This window comes from Fukomys damarensis, unplaced genomic scaffold (assembly GCF_012274545.1).
Source record: "Fukomys damarensis isolate Sample0158 unplaced genomic scaffold, DMR_v1.0_HiC HiC_scaffold_16, whole genome shotgun sequence".
NCBI classification, from domain to species: domain Eukaryota; kingdom Metazoa; phylum Chordata; class Mammalia; order Rodentia; family Bathyergidae; genus Fukomys; species Fukomys damarensis.
Window position 1 is genome coordinate 2195847 of NW_022900928.1, and position 22163 is coordinate 2218009.

The 22163-nt window shown below is 45.4% G+C and overlaps 1 long non-coding RNA gene across 2 annotated transcripts; it reads right to left on the minus strand.

The window, feature by feature from the left end:
• Positions 1 to 10879: 10879 nt before the first annotated feature.
• Positions 10880 to 21937, minus strand: LOC104873629. 2 transcript variants are annotated; one of them, XR_783527.1, is made up of 6 exons: positions 21734 to 21937; positions 21326 to 21420; positions 21004 to 21164; positions 18881 to 19028; positions 11898 to 11994; positions 10880 to 11141 (listed from the first exon to the last, which is right to left on the minus strand). It is a non-coding gene; the product is annotated as an uncharacterized LOC104873629 (long non-coding RNA). The 2 variants fall into 2 exon arrangements; XR_783528.1 differs by lacking the exon at positions 11898 to 11994.
• Between the last annotated feature and the right edge of the window lie 226 nt (positions 21938 to 22163).

The following is a 22163-nucleotide window of genomic DNA, read 5'->3' on the forward strand; positions in this document are numbered from 1 at the left end:
TTTTTTTTTTTTTTTTTTTTTTTGGTTCCAGGGATCAAACTGAGGACCTTGTGCTTTTAAGGCAGGTGACAGAATCACTGAGCTAAATCCCCGGCCTGATTATTTCTTATCTTAGTGAAATTATTAAAGATGAGAAGCACAGATGACCCCAAAGTACCATATCTTTACATTTAGCTGCACTGTAAACAAATAATCTTTTTCGTCTCACAAGACAGCTTATGTTAGTCATCTGCAATAAGAAAAGGACACATTTCTGCTGTTTTTATTTGTAACCTTGATTTCCAAAGAACCAGTTGAGGCATCATCGTCATCTCAAATGATATTAAATCAGACCCCAGTCCTGTTTCCAGCTGCTCTCCCTCATGAAGTCTGGGGAGGGAGGGGCCGGTGCTCTCTCTGGCCCACTGGGTGCCCACGGAGTGTGGTCAAGAGCCGCCTCCTGTCCCCTGTCTTCCTCCCGAGTTCGCATCTTGCCCACAGTCCCTGCTAATTCCACCTGGCCACCCCCAGCAGCTGAATGCATGTGACTCTTAAAAAGTCACTTACACATTGAACCCGGCATTTCACACACTGATGCCTACTTTCACATCACATGTTCTGGAATCCAGTCTTTTTGTTGTTCATGTTCTTATGCTTCATCACGAAGTGTCTTACAGTGAAAGTATTAAACATCGTTGCAGGATTTTCGCTGCAGTAAATCCGTGTGCAGAACCTGGATTTGGGGTACCCCGGGGGACTGCAGTGCTCACGTTTCTCACTGTGGCGTGGAGCTGTTTGTCACTGGCCACCCTGTGCGCAGGGGACCTTCATTTCTCTGGTAGTGCTGGGGGAGAACCCAGCTACTTGGGCATGAACAACTTTATTTTTCCACAGTAAGTTAAGGTTCTCCATCTGTTTTTTTTCCTTAATGTGGGGGTTGAGCCATAGGTGAATAAATAAATGATCTGTAAAACTACAGACAATTTTGCCATGTGGAAAGGAAATCTGCCTCATCAAAACCATTCCCTAGAGATAATGGCTGTTAATACCACCACGCACATGTGGGCAGTGCATCCGTAAAGTGTGCCTTTTCTTTTTACAAGTAATGTTCTGTGTCTTGTCATTCTTGCATCGCAGCCCTGTGTCCCATATTGGTGCCTAGAGGGGACCACTTCTAATAGCTACGGGTGATTCACTGATTAGGCTTTGGACGGGAAGGGCATTCTCCTTTAGCTTTTAGTCAGTTGATAAATAGACTCTGGAGCCAGGCGGGAATTAAAACCTGGCACTCACTTTATTATTGATCTGGCTGCATTTGGGAAGATTTGATGTGAGGCTAACATGTCCAACACCTGAGGTGGAGTGAGCGAGGAGCTTTATTCATAGCCAGACACAGTGGCACGTGCTCGTAATCCCAGCACTTTAGAAGGCTGAGGCAGGAAGACCACAAGTTTGAATCCCACCTGTGCAACTTAGCAAGATTCTGTCTCAAAATAAAACTAATAAAAAGGGCAGGGGATGTAGCTCAGTGTGAAGGCTCTGGGTTCCATCCCCAGTGTATATAAAACAACGATATAACTATATTTCTTCTCTGAAGAACAGCACATGAATGACCTTTGGAGGAAGAGAAGGACAACCACTGAGGTTCGGGGAGGAAGGAGAGGGTGTGGGGAGGGAGGGAGGAGCCTGGGCTTTCCGTGGAGGGGATGTGAACCAGGGAGAAGTCTGGGTCCCAGCATCTGATAAGAGGAGGAAAGAGACGGACTTCCTCGTGGGAGGGCAGAGGCGTCCACACAGTACCTGCCGACGATGTCCAGCGTCACAGCTGTGCGTATTTATGTGGCCACCGACAGACACCCAGATCACTTCTGGTCTGCTACCAGGAGCAGCGCTGTGCTGTGCTTCAGGTCCTGTGCACACTTCCGCTGCTGCCTGTGAGCAGGAGCTCCTGGGACAGGAACTGCTGGACAGATTGTGTGCAAGTGTCCCCGGATGTACCGACAGCCACAGCCTCACCTTTATTTGCTGTGTCAACCTGACAGGTGAACGATTAGACCAGTAAAGGCCCACTGATGGATTGTCAGTGAAGTTGTGTGCACCTTTCTACCTGTTTCCTGGTGACTTGTGTCTCTCTCATGATTCAGCCATCCGCACTTGTGGTCGGGCAGTGCTGCTCATCTTCCCAGTGGTGAGTTATAAATATTCTTTGTGGGCTGAGTGTGTTCAGGGTACCTGTCATACCGAAAGGTAATGGGCTTCTTAAGTTTGTCATTTGTCTTTTAAAGTATGTCCTTTGACATAAAAAGTTAAATCTGTCACGTTTGAAAAATTGCTTTTTTTAAGTTATGCTAACAATTTACACATAATGTATTCACACACTCATCTAAGAGTATAAGCAAATTTCCCTTAGTATGTTTGTCAATTTAATTTTAATTCATATGGAATTTATTTTTGTACTTATACCAAGAGTATGAAAGTTCATACTTTGGGGAGAACCTGTGACTATCTGTAGAGTGCCCGTTATGAATTCCTGTGACAGAAAATACAACATTATTGACGTTTTGTTTGCAGGAAGCTTTAAAAACTTTGAAAGTGCTGATTCCCTTTGGGTTTCTTCTTTTTAAAGGACAAAGTACCTGGGCACATCCCTAAGCAACTAACACATGTTTTCTTGGTGAAGGAAGCCTGTTTGGTGAATTTCACTGTGTGGCGGGGACCAGGGAAGCACTAAACCAGTCCCAGTGGCAGGACATGAAGAGCAGACGCTGGTGTAAAGGTGTCATTGTGTATATATATGAGCATCCGTTCCCGACAGGTGTGGACGGTGTGGATGAACAGGTGAGCGAACCCGGCCATGGTATGTTCTCTACCTCGGGAATTACTATTGCACATTCATGGGTGGTGGCTGCTGTTAGGGACACAGAAGCCTGAGCCTGTGGGGAAGGTCAGCTCTGGCCCCAGACTCAGGCTGATGATGAAGAGGACTCTCGGGGGCCGGGGATTTAGCTCAGTGGTTCTGCCGCCTGCCTTGCAAGTGCAAGGACCCAAGTTCAAAACCTAGTACAAAAAAATAAATAAATAAAATAAATAAAAGAGGCCTCTCAGATGCGCTCCAGGAGTCCAGGAGGGAGAGTATCTGTAGATGAGAACCACTTCTTTGTCTAAAGTCGAAGTCATAAATATCTTTTTTTTTTTTTTGTACTGGGTATCTATCTTGGGACTTTGCACTTGTGAGGCCGTAAACATCTTCTGAAATAGCTTGTGGACCAGAAGCAAATGAGCCTTGGAACATTGGTTTCCTGAGCCATCCACAACTCACCTGCTCTGGGCTGAGGGATGGATTCCAGAGAAGGGGAGAGGTCTGTGTGTTGGTGAATCCCAGAGGCAGGAGGATCTAGAAGTGAACTTTCCAGTCCCTGCTCTGCCTCTTACCGTGGGACTCTGAATAAGAAACCCTCTGTGCTGTAGGGCTTATTGATCGAATGGAGATAGCGACAAGGTTCTGTGAGTATTAACGATTTAATATATGAAAAACTCAGAAACAGTGCACGGCCCATTCTGAGATCCACGGCAGGAACTCAGTGAATCCTACTATTAGTCATGCGGTCAATCTCTTTAGGACTTGCTTTGGGCCACACGTAGAAGTGTAGTACCTCGTGGGAAGTGTGAACCACTGGTGGTGAGATGCAGCGAGTTTTTCAGCCATAGGAAAGGTGGGAGTAAGAGGGGGCAGGCACATTACTGTCAGCTGTGGAGGTGTCCAGGCAGAAGTTGGTTTGCGTGGACTGTGTTGTGGAAATGTTGATAAACAGTAAGGTCCAAGACATATTTTGGGGAAAATGTACTGCTGGATTGAATTTGGGGGGATGGAGGAAAGACAGGAATAGAAGATGTGTCCCCATTCTTTGGTTTGAGCCCCAAATACGGCCACATTCACTGCAACGGAGAAGCACAGAGTGCGAGAAGGGCTGTGACGGTAGACGTCAGGCGAGAGTGTAGAATAGGCAGTTGGGGAGAGAGCAGAGATTTGAGACCCAGTTTTGATCCTTGTTAATACCGAGAAGGCTTTTAAAACATGGCTGTGCTCACCAAGTGGGAGGGGACAGACAGAAAAAGGGCGGGTGACAGAATTTGAGATTCTCCGAAGTCTAGCATCCTGGTAAGGGAACGGAGCAAGAAAGCTGAGAGGCAGAGGGGGAATTCACAGAGCTCAGGGAAGAAAATGTTGAGGAAAATGCACCTCCCTTGCAGGAAGACTGGGACAATCACTGTGGGCCTCGGGGCATGTTGGCCTCTAATGACCCTGGCGTGGTGTCCTGGGGTGCAAACTCCATCTGAGAGAGTGGAGGCAGGTGTGAGAAAGCAGTAAGGAAGCCTGGACAAGGTTTTCAGAGTGCGGAGATTCGCAGGACAGAGCTGGGCCAGGCCGAGAGTAGGGAGGGTTTTGCAGGGCATCGTCACACCAAGGCCCCCCGTCTGCTGTGTGGTGACAGCCAGATGACAGAGGACAAGCTGATGTTGGGAAAGACCAACTGTACGATTTCAGGAGAACATGAGACGGTCCGTCCACTGTCATGGCGGGAAGGGTGGAGCGAGGAACCGGGCCAGGCAGAGGTAGGGAGGCGAGCAGTTTCTTCCCTGGTTACCCCATTCGGCTGTGGGACCCCAACACCACCAGGGCCTGATGTGGTGCAGTTTCCAGTTGGGCAAAAAGAATTCAAGAAAGAGGACACATGGACAGACTTCTGCTGCCTTGGTTTTATATCTTGTGCATTTTATAATCAGAATTGACCTTTTCATATGGAGTAATATCCTTTTTTTAGTGTTAGTTTAGTAATGACAAGCGAGGTCTGGGCTTGGGCTGTGCGGCCGCAGGCCTTGGAGCTTTTGCTGGGCAGCCTCCAGCAGCCCCGCACAGGGATTGTCACCCACGGTGATGCTGAGGGCAGCGCTCCAGGAGGCTGAGCCCCCAAACCTGCCTGAAGTGGGTACAGGAGAAGGGATTGCGGAGCCTCTGTAAGATGGGGCTTTTCTCCCAGAGGGTTAGTAACAGTGAACCCCACTTCCCACCCCTTTTTACCTCACAGTTGAGAATAGACAATCTAAAGTTGCAGGCAAAGATGCAGAGAGGCGACAACTCTCAAGTTTTACAGAAATACAATCACTTACCAGTGTTGAGATAAGCAGAACAGAGACCTAGGAGGCATCGTTAAGCCAACTTTAGTCTTTTCCCACTTTTATAGTGGAGGAATTGTTAAAGTTCCCAAAGTTACAGTAAATAGAGACAACATCTTTTACCCACCTGGGATCCAAACCCCCTAAGCTCTATCCCCGAGACCCTTAGACACCCAGAGCCCCAGACGGAGAGGACTTCATCTAAGGCCCGGATAGATTCGGGTTTTACACCTTTGATGCGAGCCTGAGGGTCAGGCCGCTTGGGAGGCCTTGGACCTGCGAGGTGACGCCTTGAACAGGAAGAGCGGACACGGCCTGTCCTCTTAGACCCAGCTGAAGCAGACTGGAAATCCAGAAGCGAGTATTTAAAAGCCAGTGCATTTGTTACTTTTAGGACACACAGGGAAAAAGCCCAACAGCCCCGAGAGACATTTGGAAGAGGCCGTGCCCGCTCTGACACCCGTGAGTGACAGCGAGCCACAGCCTTGGGGACTGTGCCATGCATGGCTCGTCTGACTTGTCCCCGCGTTCGCCGTTCGAGTTCGCCGTTCGAGTTCGCCGTTCGCGTTCCTTTCCTCCCAGCTGCCTTGTTTTCCTCCACTGCCGTCCTCTTCCTTTTGTGGCTTTCGCAGTCTCGGCTTTAGGTTGTCGGCCGTGAGGACTGAACGCTTGAGCTGGCCTTTCCTTGTCTTGTAGCTTGTGCACTACTTTTCATTCTATTTTTACTTAGGGTCTATTTTAGGAGCGAGAGGTGGGAACAAAGGGTACTGGTGAAAGTGACACGCGTCAAGCGACTTTGAGAAGCTCTCCCGATGCAGGTGCTAATTTATGGATGTTAGGACACCTTCTTCCTGACCCACGTATCACGTTTCTAGGCTTGGTATCTCTGTGTGTAACTCAATCCTTTTTTTTTTAAGTGCCAGAGAGTGAACCCGGGGCCTTGTGCTTACCTGTGAGCCACATCCCAGCCTCGAGACCCTTAAAAAATATTTCAGTTGTGTTGGAGAATGAATATGACAGAGACTCAACTTTTATAGAATGGCCACGTAGACAAAGTATGTAGCTGGCTTATATTTAGTAATAATGGTGATACGTCATTTAATTGTGATGACATTAATTTTAATTTAATGATATTAAATAGATCAGATACTTTACAACCTTCTCTCACCGAAGAGGTAAGTAAGGCAGCATATATTAAGAGACAGGTGCAAAGAAATCATTGAAATAAGGAATAACCCTGTAAGTCACACTCATCCGCTTATTTACTGGGTGCTGAGCCTGCACCTTTAAACTAGGGCTGTAATAATAAACATGAGGGTCTGGTCCTGCCCTGAAGAAGAGCAGTTGGACTGGGCAGATGACAGCCACGCAGTATTTGTGGAGAGTCAAAGCTCTGAGAGGGGAGGGCAGGAAGACCCACTGCAGGGTGGTTTGGGGTGAGAACAGCTTTCTTTCTTACGCACCAGTGATGCTCATCTTGTTGGTGAGTGTGTATTTCTACAGTGCTGGGGAAATTGGAAAGCCATAAAAAGGTAATATACAAAATTTTAAATAATTAAATATTATTATAAGATTGTAACAACAATGAACCAATACAGCCTGGTTATCAGCAGCAAATGAGAGCATGCTGTCACTTTTATTTATTTTAATAACTTGCTGCCTTATTTTTTTGTTTGTTTTTTGAGACAGGGTCTCACTATGTAGTTCAGACTGTCCTGGAACTGACTGTGTAATCCAAGCTGCCTCAAACCTGTAGTGATCCTCCTGCCTCAGCTTCCCAAGTGCTGGGATTACAGGCGGGCACCACCATGCCCAGCCTGCCTTATTTTTTGGTGTAACAGAGGAACTACAAAAATTACCAAAGCAATCTATCTAAACAAAGCCATAGACACTTGTGACTTTTAAAAGACAAAGATGTTCCTTTTAATGTGAAAATTAGATAGTTGCTTGAATACAGAACACATAGGTAACCCTATTAATTTTTACATTAATTGTAGATCTAACAAGTTGGCTTGTTAGGGTCAACTTTATCTAGCAAATGTAACTTGTTGAGTATCTGGATCATAATGAAATAAAGGAAATTTTTTTTTCCTAACTCAAAAATTTTTATTGTTGCCACCATGGCAGTTTTTCCTGTATTTTCAAAAATCCTCTTACTTTTTCTTTTAAAATTACTAAATATGTTCTGTAATGCTTGTCACACATTAATGTCAATGAATCTAAGCTATGTTTAAGTTATCCACTGGCATCTAGTAATTATCCACAGCCATGAAATGCAAGGCGGTATCTTCTGATGTGTAAAATTTCAATCCTGAAGAGAATTTCTTAATTTAAAACCTATCTTTAGACAGTTTTAATTTAAACTTTTTTGAATTAAAAATTGCAGATTCCTTAATTAAAGAAAATGCCCCTCTAGGTCAACCATTTCCTATGGCCCTGTCACCAGACGTATTATAAATGGCCAGAGAGATGGTGTACATGTTCCCAGGAAAGTGTCAAGTCATTAACCTCTTCGATTTCTTAAGCAAAATTTTCCATCGCATAAAAATACTAGATTTCTTATAAAGGGTGATCAACTGAATATATATTAAAAATACTTATCTGACCAAATGATCTCCTACAGAATTTTAGTGTTTCTCAGAAACATAACCTTTTTACATTATGAAAGAACATTGAAATAACTTTTATTTTGTCATGAGAACTTTTTAGCTGAATTCTATTTTCTGTCCTATTTTGGATCAGCATTAGAAAAACCCAAACGGCCAAACCTGAGAATCCTGTTGGTATCAAAGACACCAAGTATGTGAATTCTGATACCTTTTCATCTCTTGTACACTAGGAATTCTATTTTTTAAATGATATCCTGCCAGCTTTTTCACAATCCATTAATTCCTGGATCAACATCAGAAGGAATGTCAGAGCAGAGTGAAATTCTTGTAAGACACAGATGTCAGGATCAAAAGTCAGAGACGTTCTCGGAGCAGCAGGGAAGCCAGCTTGTTAGACTGTAATCGGAACAATTAGTCTCTGCCATGTGACAGTCTCCATGCCCTGCCTTAGGTTTCTTTTAAGTTCCAGGCATGCTGAGAGGGCAGTCTTCTTCCAACTTTGGAGGAAAATTTCAAGAGCTTGGGCCTCACTGTTTTGGGCCTGGATTCTTAACTTTTGTTGCTCTTCGCTGAATGTCCTTAGATGGTAAATTGTGAGCTTGGAGACCTGCGCCCGGCTTTTCCATCTTCTCCGAGCAGTGTGGCTCAAGCGAGTTGCTTCTGGATGTTTGTGATAGTTGGTGCCCAGAAGCCTTTTCCAGCAAGCGCGGATCTCACCGAGTAAGAGCTTTCTGTCCGGCCTTAGGCTTCCCAGAGGGTGGATGCTCAGTCAATGTGAGTCACCGGTGAAAGAAGAAGTAGTTAAAGTCAGATGGTGGTGTCTTCGTTCAATAATTTCTCTGAAACCAGCTATTTATTTTCACCTGTGTCTTCACTAAGCCCAAATAACTTCCTCTGAAGAAAAATTCAACCAACCAGTTTTTACTGCATGTTGTCAATAGACTCATTTTATTCATTTTCCTGCCAGTAATGTTATTTTGATTTTTTTCACTTAGGTCTTCTGTAGAAAATTTGTAACAGTTCCCTTATTCAGATGTTAGCTTCGGGAGCACCCCGAAGCATAATAAGCTCTAAGTTAGAGGCATTTCTGACAGCTGTGCTTGTTGGTGTGTGCTTGTGGTCCCAGCTTTTGGGCTGATCAGATGTGAGGATTGCCTGATCCCAGGAATCTGAGACCAGCCTGGGCAAACAGTAAGACTCGATCTCAGAAAACCCAAATCAAAGCAACAACAACAAACCCCACTTAAGCAACAGCACCCACTTCTGCACACGAGTAGTGGTCCTCGAAGGAAAGTAGCTCTGGAGACCCAGACACCAAAATTCCCTGCTGCAGGAGGTTTAGCCGCTTCAGTGTTGGCTGAAAGGGTCACTGCTGAAAACCACAGGAAAGGCATGAGTTTCAGAGTACAGCGGGCTGGCAGGAGCGGACCGAGAGCTTGACCTGGGAACGGGCAGGCACAGTGAAGCAGGGACCGGCTGGTAACAGCTCAGAAGCAGAACTACAGCCCCCGTCATTTCCGTGTGTCCCCCAAATAATTATACTCTGATGTTGTCTGCTGCAATTTTCTCAATATTATTAAACATTTGAAAAAAGAACTCTTTTAGAATGGAAAATCGTTTTGTTGTTCTGTAATACTAATTGCAAATGAATCACTTGTTAACCAAAAACTGGCCTTGAGACAAGTTCCGGTTCCACCGCAGGGAGTGTTACAGTGCACGGAAGTAAGCACCGGCTGGAGCTTCACGATGAACCCCGCGAAATCTTGTATGCAATGGTCAAGTAGTTTGTCACGTGGGGAAGAGTGGCCTGGCTCTCCGTGTCCCTCAGGCCGTGCTAACGTCTGACGAAGACGATCACAGCCGTGTGCTTTCTGGAGTAGCTGCACACGTGTCACATCCGTCCCTGTGACAGCAGGGAAGCGTGCCTTTTCCACGTCAGAGTGCTCGGCATCCTTGAGCAAGGCCCTGAGGTTGCTTCACCGGTGAGTGCGAGACCAGCGCTGAGCTCCAACTCTTCCCTCTGCATCATCACGGCCTCAGAGTCGCGACGTCCCAGAAATGGCAAAGTGACACCAAAGGCGCGTGCCACCTTCCGTGGCTTGAAGTTGTGCTGGGACTGCATTTCTGGCTCCATTTCTCTCTGCGCCCAAGGACCGATCCCCATCCATGCAGCGTGGGTGCGAGTTGTGAGTGATACTTCTGCTCCGAAGTGCTCGGGAGCAAGAGTGCCTTCCTGTGGACCTGAGATGCTCCGGCAGCCCTTGAGAGCCTTGGGCTGAAGAAGGCAGAGCCACAGCGTGGAAGGAAGGGTCCCGGCCTCAGCATCACAGTGGAGAGGGCTTTCATCAGGCACCTGGATGGCACCTAAGGCCAGCGAGGTGTGAATTCCTAGTGTGTTGAACCACTGAGGCGGAGAGCTTTCTGATTGTTAGATCACCCAACAAAGGCACTGACTATGAGGTTAGTTGAGGAGATTCTCCTTCAGGTGAGAGGAGCATAAATTTAGGATGACATGAATCAAACATGATTATACCATAAGGTTGGGGACACAAAATGTTAAGCATGAGCTGTGTGTCACCTATTGGCGGTGGCAGATGGCAGGCACAACTCTAAGAAGGGTCCAGGTTAAGTGCTGACTGAGAGGATGGAAATTTAAATCTGAAAATCTAGGTCTGAATTTGGCTTCAAATCTTACAGCCTATGAGACCTTTAAATATTTCACTTAATGTCTGAGAGCAGATTTCTAAAAAGTAGGGAGTAAAAGTGCTTACTTTGTGTGATTATTTTAGGATTAAGTAAAATAATTAGTAAAGTGGAGAGCATAGAAGCTATTACAATTTCTGTGTGATCATAGTTATTATCAGTGTTACGATATTTATTAAGCATTTTCAGCATTAGCAGAAAAGAAATGAGAGATTAGAATACTCAGTTACATAATGGAACAACGAGCTCCCCCAGGATCTTTTCTTTAAAAGATTTAATAGCTGTGATCATAAGGAAATGTGATCACAGTTTAAACCAGTGCATTTTGGAAAATCATCTCACAACAGGTCAATCTTTTTGAAACACTTTGAGACATACTTTCTGAATAAGCCAGTTTCTTTTATTATGTCTGTGATGTAATAAGTGTATTTGGTCTCTGCCCCAGTTCCTGACATAAAGCTTCCAAAACCCTTACAGTTTCCTCGGTGCTGAGGCAACAGGAAAACTTTTCGGTACAATATGTGGCCCGAGTCCCAGGATGGTGAACCCAGGAGTTTCAGACCGAGACTTCCTTTTGATTGCTCAGGAGAGGATGGGTGGCTCGGGCTCCTGGTCGGGGCTGAGGTGGGGTCCTCAGAGAGCCTGAGGCGTGAGGAGAGGGTGGGGCGTTCAGACCTGGGGAGGACAAGGGCGAGACTGACTTAGTCATGGGCGAACACAGGTTTAATCAGTCATGTGTACAGAATGGAGCCTCTGTAAAGCCCCAGACAGCGAGTTCAGAGCATCCGGGCTCATTTATATCCAGCTAGCCAGTGGGAGGGCACCTGGGGAGCCCTGTCACACACCCCACTCTATGCATGGCTCCCATTTGGCGGTCTCTGAGCTTGAGCCTTTCGAGTAGACCAGTAACAGCCAGTAGGGTCCTTCCTCAAGTTCTGTGAACCATGATCACAGACGACAGACCCTGAGGAGGCTGCTCATGTGAAAGCTGGGTCTGTTGGACGTTGGATAGGAGTGTGGGTAGTCTGGGGACCCCTGCTTGTGCCTGGCATCTGAGCTGAGGAGCACTGTCCTGTAGGACAGGAGTGTAACGTGGGGTCTGCAACGGTCCAGGCAGTCAGAGTCAGGAATGAGTTTACCTTTAGGACCCCAGTTGGTGTCCAGGGAGCATTGGCTGGCGGGGGACCCTGCGTGTTTGGTGCGGAAGTGTGTGGGTATAGAGAAGAGGCATTTCCCCTTTGCGCCTCATTACTGGTGGTTGTAGGATGAGAGGGTGGAGGGATAAAGGAACAAAGAAATCCCTTCCAACAGTGACAGGAAATACGATGGAAGACGTGACAGAAGGAACAGAAAGGCAGACCCAGGAATCATGATGGGGCCTGGGCCTTAAGATCGTGAAGGAACAATTTCATGTGTGCGAAATATTCAGACCTGAAGCTTTGACGTTGTGGGAGTCTCCCCTCGGTTCTCAGTCCGTGCTGATTGTTAGGGACACTGATCTAACAAGCGGTAGTATTCGGGCCGGGGACTTGGAAAGTAAAAAGCAGAGACATAATTAGTGCTAGCATTTATGGAACCAAGGGCCCAGTAGAGACCCAGCACACAAGCGGACCGAGTGAAACCCACAGGGTATGAGCACGGGGAGAGTGTCATGGAGGTGGGACTGTGTGCTGATGCTGATGTGGGCAGGAGTAGCCTCCACTTCACAGCTCAAAGGGTGAGGGAGGGGTAGGAGAGGAGAACCCCACTTAGGGCGTCAAATTATTCATCTGTCTCCGTGGCGCTGCAGCCACCGAAGGACTGCGCTGAGTCCCCAGGATGGACGTTCCCGCGTGGGAAAAGGAAGTTCTAGCGGGAACAGAGATTCGAAGTCCTGAAGAAAATGTTGGCCCCTACAATACCCGAGTTTTAGTTTTTTTAATGGTAGGACTGAGAAATGAACTCAGGGCCTTAGCCCTTTCTATTTTGAGACAAAATCTTGCTAAGTTGCCCAGATGGGGCTCATGCTTGCAACCCTCCTGCCTCAGCCTCCCAAAGTGCTGGAATTACAGGTGTGTGCCACTAGAATTTTAGTTTTTAAAGGGTACTAGAGACAATTTACTCACTCTTGATCAATGTCCAGATAAGACATATCGAAGTAAAATTAGTGCCAGGCATTCCTCAGGGATTAATAGAAGACCCAGGACTATAGCCACCACCCCATCCCATCTGCTCTGCTGAAGTCTGCACTTGGCCTCAGCCTGATTTCTACCACACTTCCTCCCTCAGGAAATTTCGTAGGAAACAGCTGGCTCTAACTTCTGCTTCTGATATAGCTGGTGCACATTTAGGGCTTTATTCTGCAAACATGATAAGAAAGAGAATAGTTGTTAGGTGCAACAATGCCCACTGCAGCACTATTTGTTCTAAGTATGGACTAAAGTAGCCATCGCAGAGGGAAGACTGGGTACCTGTCTAGATGCTATGCGTGTACGTGTAGATCATGGATCATAGAACTGTGCAGCCATGGAATGTGCTGTTGTATCAGTGCGGAGAGGCTCATAACACAACACTGACCAAAAACGCCGAGTCACAGAGCAGAGTAATAAACATGGTGACATTTTTGTCCCACACAGAAAAAGGACACTTCTGGATTTATCTTTGTGTCTCTCCCATACTTGACTCAGTGCACATGATAGGAGCACAGCACACGCACGTTCAAGGCATGACTCAGTGAGTAATGTTTTCTCATCACTCTTCCAAAGCTGTGTTGATCCACGTGCTCCCCCTCCCTTTCCCTCCTTTTAATTTAGGTACCGAACACTCCTGTTCATTCGATCTATAGAGTTCCCAGTCTGGATTTTACTAATTGTTGTCAGGGTTTACCTCAGCCTGCCTCTGTCTCTGTGTTTCCTGTAAATGTAGGCTGCTTCTGCATGCAGAGACTGAGTTGGGCTCTAGCTTTGTCAAGATTGTGAGTGGCAGTGTCCTTGCACATCAGTCAGAAGTCTTTGTCCTTGTGATGGTAACATCTATTAATGCTCATTGCCTGACCTTTTATTTACTATTTTATAGATGAATCCAGTAACTTGTTATTTAATACTCATGAACTTTCTCATACTGATACTTCCCTTCCCCTAGTAGTTTGGTTATCCAGCGGTAAAGGGACATAGATTCTTAATTCTTTCCCTTTACTTACTATTTGTAAAGATATCCAATCAATAGTAATCATTATGAACTACCAGGATAAATCTAAGGAGTCTGATTTTAATAGAAGTTATTGCAACCAAAAGAAAAAGCCAATAAACAAATTATCAGCTTACCAATTACATCAACACAATGAAGACATATGGGTTTGGGGAATACTTTATTCATTGCTAAATATTATATATTCTACATCAGCATAATTTAAATTTTTTATTTAAATTGTTTTCCCTCTCTTTTAAAATTGAATTCTAACCTGCACACAGGAAAGTGCATTTTGTAAGTGTGTAGCTCGATGTGATAACAAAGATATACTCTGATAGCTACCACCCATCCTGGAGACTTTCTTCTTTCATTTTCTTAAGAACTCTATTCTGACTTCTTGTCATTATTGGTTAGTTTTATCCATTCTTGAATTCCATAAAAATAGAATAGTATAGTGTGTGTGTGTGTGTGTGTGTGTGTGTGTGTGTATGCATACAGAATAGTATAGCTTATTCATGTCTAGTTTCTTCTGTGCACAATAATCTCTGTGAGGTTTATCGTGTTGCTGAGGGTCTCTATTTCTTATTCCAGATTGCTGTGTAGCCGCTGTTGTACACCCAGCCACCCTGTACCACCATTCCTTTGTCCCCCTCCTACTGACTGTCTGGGTTCTTTCCAATTAGTTTTAATGATGAATAACAGTGTGTTCTGATGCATGTCTTTTGGTGGATGCATTTACTGACTCCTATGGAACATTTACATCTAAGGGTAGAATTGCTAGGGCACAATGTGGATTATGTGTACCTTCAGTATATATTGGTAAGTTTTCCAAAGCAGCTAGGCTAATTCATGTTCCTTCCCCAGTGTACGACGGGTCCTTCTCTTGTATATATTCACCACCACTTGGTGTTCCCCGTCCTCTCACTGTTCACCACGCTGATGTTGGGTCTGTAGTGACGACTCATTGTGGTGTTTGGTCATTTCTTGTAACTCCACGTGCATGCACAGTCTGCTGAGGTACCACCTGATCCTGTGGTTCTGGATTCATTTCATTAAAAAATTATCATGTGCTTACTATGTTCAATGGGCTATTCTAGTTGCTGGAGATAGAGTAATTGAAAATCTATTGGGTTCAAAGCAATATTACTCTGGTTTTATTCCTAACATTGTTTTATTAGTGTACATTGTTCATGCAGATGAATGGGTTTCATTTTGGCAGATTTGTACATGCGCATAACAACTTTATCATTCCCCTATGCCCACCTCTTTCCCCTCCCTCTTCCCTAGTCTCACAAGGTGAGGGGTTCAGTGTTCATAATGTATTTTGATCATATCATCCTGCTAGACTCTTCTATGTCCTTTCCTTTCTACTTTCATGTCATCTTCGTTACATTCCATACATCAGGGATAATGTGTATATTTGCTTTCTGAGTCTGGCTTATTTCACTCAACCTGATGATCTTTAGAGTCATCTATTTTCTGCAAATGACATTTCCTTCTTTTTATAGCTGAATAATATTCCATTAGGTATATATTTGTCCTTGATATGTATCTCAAGGATAAGGCTTTATGTCTTTTTACACAGTATGAGGTTTTTAAAAAAGGCTTTATAGGAGCTTGTTAATAGACAAACTGGCATCTGATTTGGAAATTAGAGGTTCACTGCCTGCCATTAGTCATGCTTTGTCCCCAGGATTTCAAACTTGGATTGAATCACTTTCCTGTCAGACTTGAGTTGTTGTTGTTGCTTATAATACAGTATATAGTAGGGAGGCTGAATAGAATGAGCAAAAATCTTTTTCTCCCAAGAATTTGCATCAGGATTTGTCTGAATTCAGCAGCCTGGGGGTGGAGATCTGATCACTTTTGAGGGCCTCGGACTCTTCTCACTGCCCAGAGCTACTCCCTTGGCCTCTCAGCTTCGTGTTTGCAGTATTCCTGCCATTGCGTGTAGCGGTGTTATGTGGTAATCACTTCCCGAGAGACACTCTGGTCAGGAGTGTTACATGTTTACAGGGTGCACAGGGATGTCCCCATGGGCTCACGCCCTGCAGTCAGAAAGTACCAGATGGAAACCCTACAACTAAACAACCACTCAGTGAGGGGACTTGCTCAGAGTGACATCCTGGGCACGAGCTGTCCTGCTGTATCACCATCATGTTTCCCAGGGCCTCGCCAGGTCCCATACTCAGAGGTCACCCAGTAGCTGTCGCAGGCAGATTGTCTGCTTCATGCTGCAGGGCTGTTATTCGAAGGCCCCTCACTCTCATCAGCACCAGCCCAGAGCACCATGGTAATAATGTTATTTGGTGCCACTGGGGTCTTGAAATACACGCATATCCCTGGCTGCAAGGGGATCGCTATAGATTTAAAGGGGCTGGTGTACAATGGAAAACTACAGCCATATAACAAAAACCTCAAAAAGAACAGTGAGACATTTTTCTAAACTCCTAGCAACCGTCATACTTTCCCTTCCCTGGATGTAGAAACAAACCCAGCGACAGACAGACAAGTTTCCTCCCTCAGAGGTCAAGGGTCAGTTTGTAGTGACCAGAGGCCCAGAAACCCTGTCAGTGGACTTGCAACCCTAAATCTGAATAGCACCTGTAAGTGTCACTTTCAGAATACTTGGTGTCATCTTGCACCATTCGCCTATGATCCACAAGCTCAGATGCAGTGCTCCCTCCCCTGCCCGGTACTTTGATTCCACTCTGGATCCCATGACCCAAGATGTACTGAGCGGCTAGAAAATTTCAAAGTCCTTGGCCGTGGCTGTGGAGTACCTGAAACGACTCTCTGTGGTCCATGTTTTCCTGCCATCATCACTTCCTCACAAATGCTACTGAATCTCGGGCAGGGCTTTGAAATTACCCTTGGAAGCTCAGCGAGGGCATTTTTTTGTCCTCTTTGAGGTGCTTACTGAGGCAGAAATGTGTTCCCCAGAATCTAACCGAGGTTCGGAGCAAAAGACGTGGTCCACCTTTATATCCTCATTCTTGCTGCTGCACCTGGCCATGGATACCAGTGAACGCTGCGTGTGGTCTGAGAACTCACCTCCAGACTTCAGCTGAGAGGGTTGACCACTGACAGGCAGATGTTCAGGCGTGCGTCTGTTAGTTACTGCACTCATGAAACTTTTAGTGACATTCCAGTGTGTGCTGGGTGCTTCAGGGGTGGGGAGTGAAAAGTTGAGGGTCCTGGCCTGAGGTACTTGTAATTTAGTTAGGGGAGGCAGTCCTTGCCTAAGTCATGCTCTTCAGAGAAACAGAACGGATGGGACGTATAGGAGCTACACACAGTGGTGCCTCAGTTCACAAACTTTATTCATTTCCCACTTCTGGGGAGGATGCCGTGGTATTCATCACCAGATGCAGAGTTCTTGAAAGGAAGCAGTTTTGCTGAGACCTTCTGTTGGCGAACTGAATTGTTTGTGAGCAGAGGCATTCATGAACTGAGCTGCCACTGTGTATGGATTCATTTATTATGGGAATTGTCTTACATGATATGGAAATCAGAAATCCAGTGAAGTGCAGTCTGCAAAGTGGAGATTCAAGAGAGCCGGCAGTAAAATCCATGTTCCAGCATCTGTCACCAAAATGTCTTTAATGTTCACACTGTTCACCCACACCAGCCCTTCTGAGACCTCTAGGGCACTTTTTGGTCTCCCTGGAAATGTCTGCTGCCAAGTTTGCGCTCTCCCTCTGAATGCATGTATATAGGCATAAGCCAGCATCAGGCTGGAGGGGATGCTCTCAGAAGGAAAAAGTTGAAAAGTAAGCGAAAGACTAAAGACATTACAGGAAATAGCTGAAAGCAAATGAAGAACTAGAGGCAAAATTTGCAACTCATAGACAAAAGCCTAATTTTTGAGACTATAAAGCCCTTTCAAGTCAATAACAGACAGATGGAAAGCAGAAAAATGGACCAAGAATATAAGTAATAAATTTACAGAAATAAATACAGAAGGCCAATGAAATATTGATAGTGTTAATTGGGATCAGATAATAAAAAACAAAAATCAAACCATGATATACATTTGCACCTAACATGATGGGGAAGATTAAAAAGCTTGGGTGGGGGGTGTGAGTAGAGTGGGTTTTCCACATTCTATCGGTAGGGTTGTAAGTCAGGGTGGCTTTTTGGGGAGGGTGATTTATATGATGTATCACAAAGGAATTTGCTTTAAAGAGAGCTTGCAGCGCGATATTCCACGTTGTCCATTGTGGTTGCACTGCGGTCAGTTGATAAGACGACTCTCCACTTTCATTAACACGGAACTGCTTCAGTTAGGGTCTGTAGAGCCAGTTCGGTACCGTTTTGCAGATTGGTGGCAGGTCACGTCTCGCGGTAATTGGTGAGACTCGGGATAATTGCTGCCACCGCTCCCCTGTGGCCGCCATTTTGTACAGACTGAGCCCATTCAGTGTTTTGCTGCCAACTGCAGTCTCTTTGCTTGACCCGTGGCCAGGTAAGAGCTCGGTGGACTTGGTGCCCTCTGGGTGCTGCCGCTCTGCCTTCCCGCCCTCCTCCTCTTTTGGAGACAAGTTCTCCAGAGTCCCTTTCCTCAGCAGGCCTTCCCGCAGACTTACTTAGTTAACAAGGTACAGAACCAACACGTGATCACCAGTACTTCCTGCCGTGACGTAAAGAAATTCAGAGTTACAGAGTGACGCAGGCTTCACGCTGCTGCCGTGTAGCTGAGACACTGGCATTGGAAGCAGGGAGCAGAAAAAAGAAGGCCGGGCCCCCAAATCTTGCTGTCATTTAATTGTATGACCTTGAGCAAATTAGCCGTCAGTGCTGGCCTCCGTTTCCTTATGTTCGAGTGGGAATAATGCAGTCAGCCTTTCTGTTGTTTGGATGATTAGACGATGGATGGTAGTCACTTTGCACTAGCATAAAATGGGTCCTCGGGGGTCAGGAACTTTTCCTGAATGCCTCCGTGAGAGCTGGAGTGAGCTGCATGCTGTCTTCTCCATGTACATATGTGGTCTATTGGATGCTCCTCTTACTGGTTCAGTGGAACGTGGTAAGTGGTGAGCAATGCACGAGTTACGTGTTTCCAGAGGCACCAAGGAAGATCACTAGAGTTAAGGGCCCTTCACCATGAGCACTTCCATTGGTCTTAGAAAATATGGTGAACAAAATAATGGCCCTGCGTCCTGTGTGGATGTTACCTGAGGTGCCGAGAGAGACCCTGTGGATCTGAGTTAGGGACCTCTGGGTGGAAGTTCACCCTGGCTTACCTGGGAGGCTCCACGGAATTGCAAGGGCTCTCGGAAGAGGGAACAAAGGCTCAGCATCAGTGGAAGGTCTGAGGGTGGACACACAGGGGAGGTCACTTGGCACAGACGTTGAGGTTGGAGAGATGAAATTGGGCTGCTGCCTTGGAAGCTGGGGAAGGTGCGAATACAGGTGTTTGGCTGGAGCTTCCAGAAGGAACACAGCTACCAACCCCTTCTGGACTTCTGAGCTCAGACCTTTATGATAATCTGTGTGGTTTTAAGCTGTTGACCTTGTACTATTATGTTCCAGAAGCTCCAGGAAGCTCTCCCAAGATAGCAAGGGGTAATGAGAGAATGGAAGCAGAGACGCATAGTTTAAACTTTACAGTGAAATGTTCATTTCCAGTCAGGTGATTGCAGAAGGTCCCTTGACCATGCCATGTCTAGGCCACAGGGAACACTGTTTCTACTTTCCCAAGTGCATTGCAACACAACTGAGGTTCCCAGTGCCTTTGGTATTCTGCAAGCACCTGCATACTCAGGTCCTTTTCGTGGTGTTGGATAATTTAGTTTTATGTAGAATTTATCACATGGGTTCTCATTTTCTCAGCCCACCTGGGATGGGATGGAAACATACCTAAGTCTGGGTAATTTATTAGCAGCAGAAATGGCACTCAGTGTTTGAGGCTGGGGGGCCTGAGATCACAGTACCTGCAGGACCAGGTGTGCTGAGGGCTCCCCTTGGCTTCAAGGTTGTGGCCTTCTTGCTGCATCCTACAGCCCCAGGCCCCTTATAAGGGTGCCAACTCCATCCAGGGGGCGCAGGGCCCTCCTGACCTAACCACCTCTTAACCCTGCCCCACCGAGGAGTCCTGCTTTGTCTTGTACATTTTGGGGGCCATGCACACATTTAGACTCTAGCACTCATCTGGCTTGGGAGGTGAAAACTGGTTCTCATTTTGCTGTGGATGGTAAAAGTTTTGTCATGGATTGTGGTCCACCTTTGGGAAGCAAGGCTGGCCAAATGTGTATGCTTTCAGTATCCAAAATGGAAAAGGTCAGGCAGTCCCCTCTTCCTTTGGTGAGCACGGCACCCAGGATCAGGGTGTTGGCTGGGATTGTGGTAATGTAGCCCATTTGACCTGGGCCTCCTGAGAATGTCCTGTTTGGCTTTTGGATTAATTGCTACCTCAGAATTATAATTCTCCATCCATTATTTCCCTGTTCAGTCCTCTGCTCTAGAATGAAAGCAGAGGCCTTGCCTTGTTAGCAATGTCATTTCCAGCTCCTGGAGCTGTGCCCGACACATACCGTAGTAGGCGCCGAAGAAATGCACTTGTGCTGCATATATAAATTAAGGGAAGAATATCGCAGTCTTCTTGTTGCCATGGGTAATAAGTTCCCTGTAAACTGACTCCTGGGCAGCCATGATGGAGGAAGTATGAACTTAGAGCAGGAAGCTGTTTATCATTCCTGTGACTATTGCTCTGTGATTAACTGTGCCTATTTTTATAAATTGGGGAAACTTACCTAACTTACAGGGTTGTGATCAGATTAAATGATGTGATATAAATGCAAGCCTATATAAATTATGATAGTGTCAAATGTTATTAGTATATGTGGGTTAATCATTCTTATCAGTGTTTCTTTCTTTACTTGAAGTAGTTAATTCAAACAAACCGGGTCACTGCTGGAGAAGGGATGGATTCCCATGGCACTGCTTGTGTTAGGGACAGCTAGATATGACTAGTCTATGAAAACTCAGTTGCACAGACAATGAAACAAATATTGTACTCCTGGATGTCTTCTTAACCAATTATGTGAAAATCAGTAATCACATACTTTGATTTCTTTTTTGCTTTCCGATAATGAAGTGCCGGTGCATACTTTTGATCTTTAGAATCACTTTTTCATGATATTCTCATTAATTTTTTTATTTTGTCACATATTTATATCCATTTTCTTGGACCTTTCAGGAAAAAGTTGTGGTTAAGAACATCTAGTGATTTCTTTCTCCTTTTCAGTACTTTTTGATCATTAATTTTGTGAATGCTTTAAATTCATTAATTGATCAAACATAATTTTTTGAGAGCAGCTGAATGCCTGGACATTTCAGGTTCAATAAATTAGCAGCATCAAGTTACCTGCTAAAACCTCAGAGCTGTCCAGCGTGATCCGGTTTTTTAAGCAGCTGGTCTTTTGTGTGGCAAATCTGGTCTTCAGTTCATAAATCCCACCCAGCTCCTTTCCCTTTGACACCAACACGAGGAGGTATGGGGCACAACTTTGTGATTGGCCGACGACCCTGAAAGTGAGGCGGAAAACCAGGTTTATTTTCCACTCAGTGCCCCGACAAAGAGACCAAAAGCTTCTTGCAGTTGGCCAAGGAAGGTTTTGGAAGTGGAAGCTTAGTGATAAATGACAGAGAACATTTTAAAATGGAAGAATTTCCCCACCGGTTCTTACTTGGCATCCGGGCTGTGAATTCAGTGCTCCCGTTTCTTTGCTTCATGGAGACTGTTGATCAAGGTTCTGGATTACTAGACACAAAATCCAACTGGCTGAAAGACAAGAGCCGAGATGTGAAATGTACAGGTACAAATTCCTAATGATGAGTGTGATCATATTGTATACCTCAAATGTACCAATAAACAATGAAAAAAGACAAATCACAAAATACACACATGCACACACACACACACAGTGCAAGAGAAAGAGCAGGATACAGAAGCAGTCAGAGATGGAGAAACAGGTGTGGGAATGCGTGGAACCTGGGACGTGCTCAGCCACGGTGTCTCTCTCCGTTACACTGGAAGGGGCTTGGAGACTGTGCTGAGCGACTCACAAAAAAAGTGGGGAAGAGGAAATGTTCACCTTGGAGAATGCGGTGTTCCTAGGGCCCTGGTTCGTGCTAGGGTCTTATTGATTCATCTGTAAAGAAAACGAATGTTGTTGCAACTTCACAGACAGTGGCTTTCCGTGCGGGTCCCTGCTCAGCACATGGCCCGTTTTTTTCCCCACAAAGACAAATCCAAGGAAAATTCATGCACCACATATAACAGTTGAGAAATGCTTTGATTGTTAGAAAAGCTGAAAGTTCTAGAATTTTTGCTGACAAATAGTTCTCCTAGAACTTTTCATTTTCTTCCCTAGATACAGCTTAAGGGAACACCCCAAAACAAGAATTCTTGAGATCTTTGCACTCCTTAGGATTAAAAAAACTATTTCATACATGAAGTTCACAACTTCTGTGGGTATGTGGTGTGTTTCAGAGCTTTCTACACCGGAATGGCACAGAGAAAAA